The sequence below is a fragment of the Gossypium hirsutum genome, chromosome A11, assembly GCF_007990345.1.
Source record: "Gossypium hirsutum isolate 1008001.06 chromosome A11, Gossypium_hirsutum_v2.1, whole genome shotgun sequence".
Classification (NCBI taxonomy): domain Eukaryota; kingdom Viridiplantae; phylum Streptophyta; class Magnoliopsida; order Malvales; family Malvaceae; genus Gossypium; species Gossypium hirsutum.
Window position 1 is genome coordinate 33,546,468 of NC_053434.1, and position 10,691 is coordinate 33,557,158.

The 10,691-nt window shown below is 37.6% G+C and overlaps 1 non-coding gene across 1 annotated transcript; it reads right to left on the reverse strand.

The window, feature by feature from the left end:
* Nucleotides 1–780: 780 nt before the first annotated feature.
* Nucleotides 781–887, reverse strand: LOC121210691 (small nucleolar RNA R71). The gene has a single exon (XR_005905805.1). It is a non-coding gene; the product is annotated as a small nucleolar RNA R71 (small nucleolar RNA).
* Nucleotides 888–10,691: the final 9,804 nt, after the last annotated feature.

Below are 10,691 nucleotides of genomic sequence, written 5' to 3' on the forward strand. Positions count from 1 at the left end.
GTTTGTCTTGGTCATGTAAAACCTAGACCTACCTTTGAATTGAAATAATTAACCACACAACCTAGCACATGGATGTGTAGCATGGTCGTGTGTGCAAGTTAGAGAGTTAAACGGGGTTAGAAACAGCCTCTAGCACGGGCATGTCCTAGGGTCACACAGGCATGTCCCTTGGACCACAAGGGCGTGTGAGCCCTGTACCTTGCAAAAATTTTGAAAAGTCATGAAAGATTCTTAAAGTTCTCGATTAAGTCCTAGCTGGATTCTAATACTCGTATTGTGCCTTGAGGGCCCAATCAAGGGACGTTATGAATGTTCTTGGTAAATGAATAGTAAATTATAAGAATTATTTGTAAAATGTTCTGAATGTTTCGGTAATACTCTTAAACCTATTCTGATGACGGGTATGGGTTAGGGGTGTTATAGATAGGGATTGATGCATTAGACAATATGTTGTGCCACTTTTCAGTGAGTTAAATCCAGGAATTAGAAGGCGAGATATTGAGGCAACCCAATTTGAATTGAAACTAGTGATGTTTCAAATGCTCCAAACGGTGGGCCAGTTCAGTGGTATGCCTACAGAAGATCCACATCTCCACCTTTGATTGTTTATGAAGGTGGGTGATTCATTCAAGATAGTCAGTGTGACAGAAGACGCATTGAGGTTGAAGTTGTTTTTGTACTCGTTGCGAGATCGAGCACAACCACCAAGTTCCATGTCTACATGGCAAAAATTAGTAGAGAGATTTTTGGTTAAGTATTTCCTGCCTAGTAAAAACGTTCAGTTGAGGAATGAGATCACAACTTTCCAACAATTGGATGACAAGTCTTTGTATGAGGCTTGGGAGTGATTCAAAGAGTTACTTCGTAAGTGTCCTTATCATGGGATTCCTTATTGTATCTAATTGGAGACATTCTATAATGGTCTCAATGCATGTACAAGATTGATGGTAGATGCTTCTATGAATGGTGCAATTTTGTCTAACTCTTATAATGAGGCTTATGAATCATTCAGAGGATTACGAGTAATAACTATCAATGGCCAACAAATTAAACAGTTTCAGGAAGACGTGTAGCTGGAGTTCATGAAGTTGATGCCCTCACTTCGTTACCAGCTCAGGTATCATCTATTTCCTCTATGTTAAAACGTTTATTGCTAATAGCACTAATAATTTTGTAGCTCAGCCACCGAGCCCATTTAAAGTAGTTTTTTGTGTGTACTGTAGGGAAGGTCATTCTTTTGAGAATTGTCCATCAAATCCCGAGTCAATGTGCTATGTGGGGAACCAACATCAAAATAGGAGTGGACAAAGACCCCAGTCCAGCTTCTACCATCCTTCATGGTGTAATCATCCTAATTTTTCTAGGAGCAACCAAGGCATCAGAGAATTTGTGCTACACAAATTTTCAATTGAAGAACCACCTAAACTCAAACTAAAGGTACTTCTTTCCTATTTGAAATATGTTTATTTAGGTGACTGTTCCACTTTGCCTGTGATTATTTCAGTAGAACTAACAAAAGATCAAGAGGAGCAACTAATTGTTGTTCTAAAGAAATTTAAGAAAGCAATTGGTTGGACCAAAGCTGATATTCAAGGTATTAGCCCTTCTTTTTGCATGCATAAAATTATTTTAGAAGAAGGTGAAAGAGCTTAAATTGATGGGCAAAGGAGGATCAATCCTATTAAGAAAGAAGTTGTGAGAAAGGAAGTGAACAAATGGTTAGATGCAGGAATCATCTATCCTATTTCTAATAGTTCATGGGTAAGTCTGGTATAGTGTGTGCTGAAGAAAGGTGGAATCACGATTGTTGAAAATAAGCATAACGAGTTGATTCCAACGAGAATTGTTACTGGTTGGAGAATTTGTATTGATTATAGGAAGTTGAATAAAACCACTTGGAAGTACCATTTTCTGTTGCCTTTTATAGATCAGATGGTAGATCGACTGGCAGGTAATGAATTCTATTGTTTTTTAGATGGCTATTCGAGATATAACCAAATAGTTGTAGCTCCAGAGGACTAACATAAAATAACCTTTACTTGTCCATATAGTATGTTTGCTTTTAGGAGAATGCCTTTTGGTTTATGCAATGCACCTGCAACATTTCAACGATGCATAATGGCAATATTCACTGATGTGGTTTTCATGGATGATTTTTCTATTTTTGGTAACACCTATGATATTTGATTGAGTAATTTGGCTAAGGTACTGAAGAGATGCGAGGAGACGAATCTCGTCCTTAACTGGGAAAAATGTCATTTTATGGTTAAGAAAGGGATTATCTTAGGGCATAAAATCTCAAAAAGAGGAATTGAAATCAATAAAGCAAAGGTGGACGTAATTGAAAGATTACCGGCCCCAATTAAAGTGAAAGGAGTCAGAAGTTTCTTAGGCCATGTTGGTTTTTACCGAAGGCTTATCAAAGATTTCTAGAAAATTTCTAAACCGTTTTGTTTTTTGTTATAGAAAGATACAATGTTTGATTTCAACAAAACATGTTTGGAAGCTTTTGAAGATCTAAAAAATGGGTTAGTCTCAGCCCCAATAATCGTTATACTTGATTGGAGCTCACCTTTTGAGTTGATGTGTGATGTAAGCGATTATGCCGTTGGGGTTGTGATGGGTAAAAAAAACAAGGTGTTTCACCCTATTTACTATGCAAGTAGAACATTGACAAGAGCCCAACTCAATTATACGGTAATTGAAAAGGAACTCTTTGCTATATTTTTTTCTTTTGACAAATTCCGACCATATATTATAGGTCCAAAGTTACAGTATTTACTGACCATGGGGCCATTAAATACTTGCTCACAAAGAAAGATGTGAAACCGAGGCTAATTCATTGGATACTTTTACTCCAAAAATTTGACCTTGAGGTCCAAGACAGAAAAGATGTCGAAAATCAAATAGCTGATCATCTGTCGAGGTTGTAGCAAGATGAGGTAACTCGATCGTATGTGCCTATCAACGAGAATTTCCCAGATGAACATTTATTTGAGGTAAGGCGAATTCATGAAACACCTTGGTCAATTATCTTACATGTGGAATAATTTCTCGAGAAATGGCATACCAAAAAAGGAAAAAATTCCTTCATGATAGTCAGTATTATTTTTGGGAGGATCTGTTTTTGTTTAAACAGTGTGCAGATAATATAATCCGAAAGTGTGTAGCTGAAAGTGAGATTGCTGAGATATTGTATCATTGCCATTCGTCTCCAAGTGGGGGACACTTTGGTGGTTCACGTACTGCAGCAAAGATTTTGCAAGCAGGTTTCTTTTGGCCTACACTATATCAAAGAGGAATGAGATGCCCTTGACAAACATTTTAGAGATTAAATTATTCGATGTATGGGGCATTGACTTCTTAGGCCTATTTCCTACTTCGTATGGAAACAAATACATCTGAGTTGTTGTGGAGTATGTATCCAAGTGGGTTGAAGTTGAAGCATGCTTTACAAATGATGCTAAGGTAATCATGCGATTCCTACAAAAGCATGTGTTTACACGATTTGGGACACCAAGAGCTATTATTAGTGATGAAGGTTCTCACTTTGTGAACAAATAGCTTAAGTGGTTGCTTGACAAATATGATGTGAAGCACAAGATTGTTACTGCATATCACCCCCAGTCTAATGGGCAAGTTGAAAGAGTGAACAGTGAAATCAAAGGTATCCTTAAAAGGGTAGTATGCCCTAGCAGAAAAGATTGGTCTCAAAGGCTCGATGATGCATTATGGGCCTATCAAACATCATTTAAGACACCATTAGGAATGACTCCCTATCGATTAGTCTTTGGAAAGGCATGTCATTTGCAATTAGAGTTGGAGAATAGAGCTCAGTGGGCTTTGAAGCAATTGAACTTTGATCTTAAGCAAGCCGGTGAGAGAATGATGTTACAACTTGATGAGTTGAAAGAGCTGAGGTTGTTTTCATATAAGAATGCCAAAATGTGTAAAAAAGATCAAAGAAATGGCATGATAGTCATATACAACCTCGCGATTTCAAATAAGGTCAAAAGGTTTTGTTGTTTAACTCAAGGTTGAAGTTATTTCCTGAAAAGCTTAAATCTCGATGGAAAGGACCCTATTCCATCTACCGAGTTTATCCTTATGGAGCTATTGAATTGTACGACAATTATGGAGGTACATTTAATGTTAATGGTCAACATCTCAAACACTACTGGGATGGTGAAGTTGAGCGAGTTAAATCCTCGTTCAAATTAACAGAACCTTGATTTTTCATGAACTCGTTTTGTAAATAATTAATTAATTAGAACTTATTTTCTTAACTTATTACATTTAATTAATTCTTTCTAAAGAGATTAAAACTTAAGCGAGACCGTTGTGACCCCTCTAACCTTTCTTGGGAATTAATTTAATGTAATTTGTTAAGAAGAAATTTTCTAATTAAGATTTAAAATTTTTAAGTTTCATTTGTTTTGTTTAACTTTTAAAATTTTATGTTAATAAAGGGGGTCAAATTTGGCCCAAGTACTAATCAGTTTCTTATTTTTCCTAATTAAGTTTGTAAATACAGTCTGAGTTTGAGGACTAAAACAGCAAAAAGGAGGAAAAAATCCATATTTTGCCGCCACTCCCATTATTTGCCGCCCAAGTAACCCTAATGTTGCTAAATTTTTGCTACATGTTGCCCTAATTCTTCCCTATATAAACTCCTTTTCATTATACTATTTTTCATATCCCTCAAAGCAATTTGCTTAATCCTAAAAATCCCTAAATCTCTCTCTTGTGCCATTAGCCTCAAATCCTGAACGAAACCCTAGTTTCTATTCCCTTTTTGCCGAAATCACCTATTGTCGACGCAAGAAGATTACCGAAGCGCCAACATTGCTACCACACATTGCTGTTGTTGTCGCTACACACCACCGTTATGTCGTATGTTGTCGTTGCCATTGCACCATCCTTTCTGTAGCAAGATTTTTGTCGTAGCAAGTCCTTACCCACCTTATCGATCTTTTCCCCCTTGTGCAAAAACTTTGCCAAATTCTTAAGAAAAGATACCATGTCTCGCAAAAGAACTAGATCTTCAAATACTACTCCTGAAAACCCGATTTTGATCGATGAAGATGTAATACCCCTTACCCATAATCGACGCCGAAACGGGGTACGAGGCATTACCGAACTTAAACTCATGTAATCATAAAAAACCAAGACTTGAATTCCTGTCCAAATTAAAAACCACTCATTAGCATGCATATCGTCCCTTATATGGGTCTAAGAGATCCCAAACATACTTTGGAAGCAATTCGGGACCAAAGCAAGAACTTTGAGGATATTTGGAAGACTTAGATATTTTTTTTTGTTTTGGATAGCCACATGCTCGTGTGGGTAAGCCATGTGGTCACACACGCCCGTGTTCTCAGCCTGTGTAACTCTCCGACTATGACATCATCAACATAATAAGGTCACATGACCAAGTCACATACCCATGTGCTAGCTGTGTGGCGAATTGAATTCTAAAAATTAGGTGCAGACTTCACACGGCCTGGGCACACGCCCATGTCCTAAGGCCGTGTCTTACACACGGCTAAGACACATGGCCATGTCTCTGCCCGTGTGTTTACTACTGGGCATTCTGTTTTGCATTAATTAGGGTGCAGGGGACACACGGCCGGACCACACGCCCATGAGGCAGACCGTGTGTCACACACGACCTAAACACATGCCCGTATGTCTACCCATGTGGACAACTTTGAGGCTATTTTCCAAGCCTCTTGCCACCCTCAATAACACATGCACACATGCACCTCTCCATGGCATCCAACATGGCAGAATTAAGAACTTACACATTCATAACATGATTCATGCATGGAAATTCCTTGTCAATTTATACTTCTATTTTACTTATTCATGCCTTAGTTGTTATTATGCCATTCACTCATAATACCACCTTCAAACATTCATGATCATATCCACAATTTAGATATGTCAAATACATTTAACCACATCATGAGTAACCTTAGCACACGCATATATATATGAATAGGATTTACATCTCTATAATCAATATGAGCAATATCTCATAGCCATTTACAAAATGAATCATCAAATCATTAAAACCTAACACACTTGGCTAAACTAATATGACATATAACAAAATGACCAAGTCCCTATACATGCCATACTCAAAATGTTGAGACTAACTATACCCAAAAGATCCAATTGATAGTGCGAATGTGCCTCTGACGTCCTTTGATCCTCGAGCTGGCTTGGTGATACTATAAGAAAATGGAAAAGAAAGGGAGTAAGCATAAAGCATAGTAAGCTTGCATGTAATTAATAAGCAATAAGAGCATGCACTTTCATACACATACACAACATTACTTAAATTATCTTATTTTCAATAATCATTGTAGCCACATCCTATCTCATTCAATTCATATAATGTTCATTACAACTTACGATCATAAGTCCATCATTCTTATCTTACCGAAGTTGTAACGCCCTAAAAATCTAAGTAATTATTTTTGTGTGTTTGTAACGTGAAAGTATGTATGGATTAGTATTTGTATGCTCTGGAAGTGTTTGGGAAGTCATAGGTTCAAGCCTTGACTTCTACAAAAATTTTGTTTTTTAAAGATGAAACTCCTATCATTGGCCAGCAGGATTTTAAAAAATGGTAGGGAAAACATGTCATAAAATGACTTCTGGTCTAGTGTTGGTGGCGTGTTGATAAGGCTAGAGGACAGAGGTTCGAGTCTATGTGGGGTGGTGGAGTGTTTTTGTTTTGCTACAAGCGTGGGAGATGTGGTCTAGGTTGGTCGAAACTCTAAGGAGTTTGTGTGGGATTCAAATTGGCAAGGTTAGAGATTGTAGGAGGGTTTTGGGGAGTGGATTGTGGGATAGGGGAGTGGTAGTGCCGAAATAGGATTCCTCTCAAGCCATTCGGTTTCCTTGGGAGTCTCTAGCCATTCGGTCAATCTGCATTTGCCAAATTCATTAAAGTCATTTGTCGAATTTGCTTTACTGCTTTTTCTCCCTTCGGTCCCCTCAGTTGTTTGGTTTTTTCTCTTGGATTGATCGACCATTTCTTTTCTCTGCCTTTCACATACTTTGGCCAAATATTGTAAGGCTTATTTCGAGTTGCTTCTCTTCAAGTCTTTCTCTTTTCCCACCACCATTCTCTTTCCCTTTTTCTTCTTCTCCTCCTCTTCTCTAAAGTTTAACATTTCTTTCCCAATTTCATTCTTATGTTCTTTGTTGGGCTGAATACCATACTCTCTCTATCAAATCCTTTTTGGTTTTTCTTGCTTTGGCCGAACCTCTTTGATTGTATGTTGCCGAAATTCATCTGAGTTATTGGTAAGGGTATGTTTCAATCGGTTTTTTTTCTAGCCGAATTTCTGTTGGCTCTACTGTCAAGTTTCAGTTTTCCCTTTTCTTTATCTTTGGGGCCGAATATATGTTTCTTTCTTCTAATAACATATAATTTGTCTAATATTGCTAGGGGTGTGGATTCTATTGTGGAAGTTTGGGTCGGTTACTCTTCTCTTTGCTAGTGGTCTAGTCACTTTTGGGGTAAGTGTTTTAAGTGAGATGCATTTTTATTGGACTTTAAATACTTATGAGTCAATCGAATGTTTCTTGTGAAGGTTGAAGTTTTGAAGTGGTGCGTGGGTGTTAAGTCAGTAAGGATCTGTGATTGTTGGTTTGATAAGTGATAGTGAATCGAATGAATCATTTTTGATATTGTGGTATGGATTAACGATGGTTTTAAGCTAATGAGGGATTGTTGTTAATCATAGGTGCTTGGATCTCAGAAGCGTTTCTGTTACAACCCCATATCAAGTGTGCGTAACACTGCCATTAGATGCGAAACTACAATGGTTGAAATGCCGAAAAGCTGAAATGCCAAAAAGTAGGTTGTCGACACCACACGGGCGTGAGGGTGCCTGTGTGGCAGGCCGTGTGACAAAACATGGCCGTGTGGTCAACGAGATGGCCATGAGCGTTTTCATGGGCCGAAACGATACTGGGCCATTTTAGGCCGAACTAGACCATGGAGGCCCAATGGGCCTGTAGTCCCCACACAGAGAGAATCACGCATAAGTGTGGTTAACTATGGGCTAGGCTGTGTGAGCCACACGGCTAAGGCCATTTTGGGCTATGTGGCCCACATGAGCTTGTGGGCCCACATGGGCCCGCCATATGGGCCGTAGGCCCATTATCACTGATTGAATGTTAAGGTTACACGGGTCGCCCAAAACGACTGTAAACCTACCGTTGGGCTAGTAAGTGTACTCGGACCCTTATTTTTGTAAATGACTGATATACCCCTATGTGACGTATGACTGTTTGAGCATGCCATCTTTTACTTTTTATACATCTGTATTATGTTACATTGCATGGGGTGAGATATATGATTTTGGAGGAAGTATACTAAAAGGCTATAAGCCTATTACTGGCAGCTCTGCTGCAATTATACTATTTTAGTGCCATAACCGGTACTACTTGGAGTGTAGGGATAGGTGGATCGATTTTATCCCCACATGGCGTGTAAGGTTGGAACGGAGATGGTGTACAGAGGCTGGATTGGGTAGGATTCTCTGATTGTATACTGTACTGATACTGTATTGGGCTCAGGCCCCACTGATACTGTTACTGAGATGGGCTCAGGCCCAGACTGCTTCTGTTATTGATAAAGGGCTAGGGCCCTAATTGAGACTGAAAGGGCTTAGGCACAAATTGTGTATTCTCTGCTTGATTGCTATTGTGGGATTTCACACACTGAGTTTTCGTAAACTCACCCATCTGTTTACTGTGCAGGAAATCCCCAGACTTAGGAGATTCGATGCGACGGAGGACTCATTGTGGCCATTTGACTTAGTAATTTTTAATATTATAATTTAAGTTTATTTTGGGTAATTTTATGTAATAAGACCGCTTTAAGTTTATTTTTAATTTGGGGATTTAAATATATTGGTTTATACCTACTAGAAGTAGGACTTGAGTTTTCAAAAGATAAATGATTTTTAGCTATCACGCTTACGCAACTTGTTTTACAAGCTTCCGCAACAAACATTGTCTTTCTCAAAAAAAGGGTATTAACAATCTAAGATGACTTACGTTTTGCTAAACCAACCGGATTTTTAACAATGAACAAGATATCTTGACTTGTCAAAATCATAACGAGGTTTTATCATAAAACAAACTTTTCCAACGGAACTACGCTTGTCAAAACACACTCCAATATGACATCGCAGATTCGGTCATAACGTCTAGGCCGGGTTTGGGGTGTTACAGAAGTTTTATCATTTCGTAATCTCAATAACTATGAACTTGGCTTACTTACCTATACCCTTTCAACATGATCATACCTCGCCATTTCTTTAGCAAATCCTTGGACTACCTGTTGAACCACTTGGAATACTAAGGATACTTGGGATTATCATACAAATAATAAGATGCCAACGCCATGTCCTATACGTGGTCTTACATGGGATCTCACATCGTTGCCATATCCCAAATATGGTCTTATACGAAATCTCATTTTGATGTCATGTTCCAGACGTGGTCTTACACGAAATCTCATATCAACGCCATATCCCAGATATAGTCTTACATGATAACAAATACCGATGTCGATGCCATATCCCAGATATGGTCTTATACGGGATCTCATCAACCCAAATGTCATGGTATCTGTGCCCTAAGTATTCCTAAGGTTCAATTGGCTTTCATCGCCTTAATTCTTTGTTGGACAACATCAATAATATTCACAAGACAAATATAATATTCATGCAGCATTAAATGCTAAATACATAAAAAAATGTTGTAACAATTACACATAAACTTACCTCGGTACAAAAATATGGTTAATTAATTCGATTTAGTCCAAGACCTTGCTCTTTCCCCGATCTAAGCCCGGACTCTTTTTTTCTTGTTCTATAATAGCAAATTTCAACTATTTAATTACCAAATTATTCAAAACAGCCCATAAATTAGATTTTGGCAAAATTATAGTTTCACTATTAAACTTTTATATAATTACAATTTAGCCCCTAAGCTCCCAAAATGAAATTTATGCAATTTTATCCCTTTACAAGCCTAGTCGAACCTTATATAAACCTATAGCAACTCATACATTTCACAATTTCATATCACATTTCTCCATCTAGCCCCTATTTGATAATTTCATCAAAAGTCCTTTAACAAAAGTTGTTTATTACTCAACAAGGTTTCATTTTTCTTTCATTAAAATTCACAAATAACTATCATGCTATCATGGAAAATCCCTAGCTTTTCAATCATATTGCAAATTAGTCCCCTATTTAGCTAGCTTAAGCTTTAAGGGTTCCAAAAACATAAAAATCCACAAAAACTAACACTAAAATGACTTACATGTAGAGGGTTTATTATGCTGAAAATTTCAAGCTTCTATGGAGATTTCTCTCCTTAAATTTTTGATGGAAAAAGATGGAGAAAAAATATGACCATTTGTTTCTATTTAATTCATTTAGCTTTTGTCATCAAAATACCAACCCTACCAACTCACTTTTTGACTTTTCTTCTCCATGTACATCCATTCACACATTTAATGGCCTATCTACTCATTAAGGATCTCAACTTTTAAGCTCTATAGCTATTTAACACATTTAGCTAATAGAACACACTTTAGTATTTTATGCGATTTAGTCCCTTTTCACAAATTACGCATTCAAACGATAAAATTT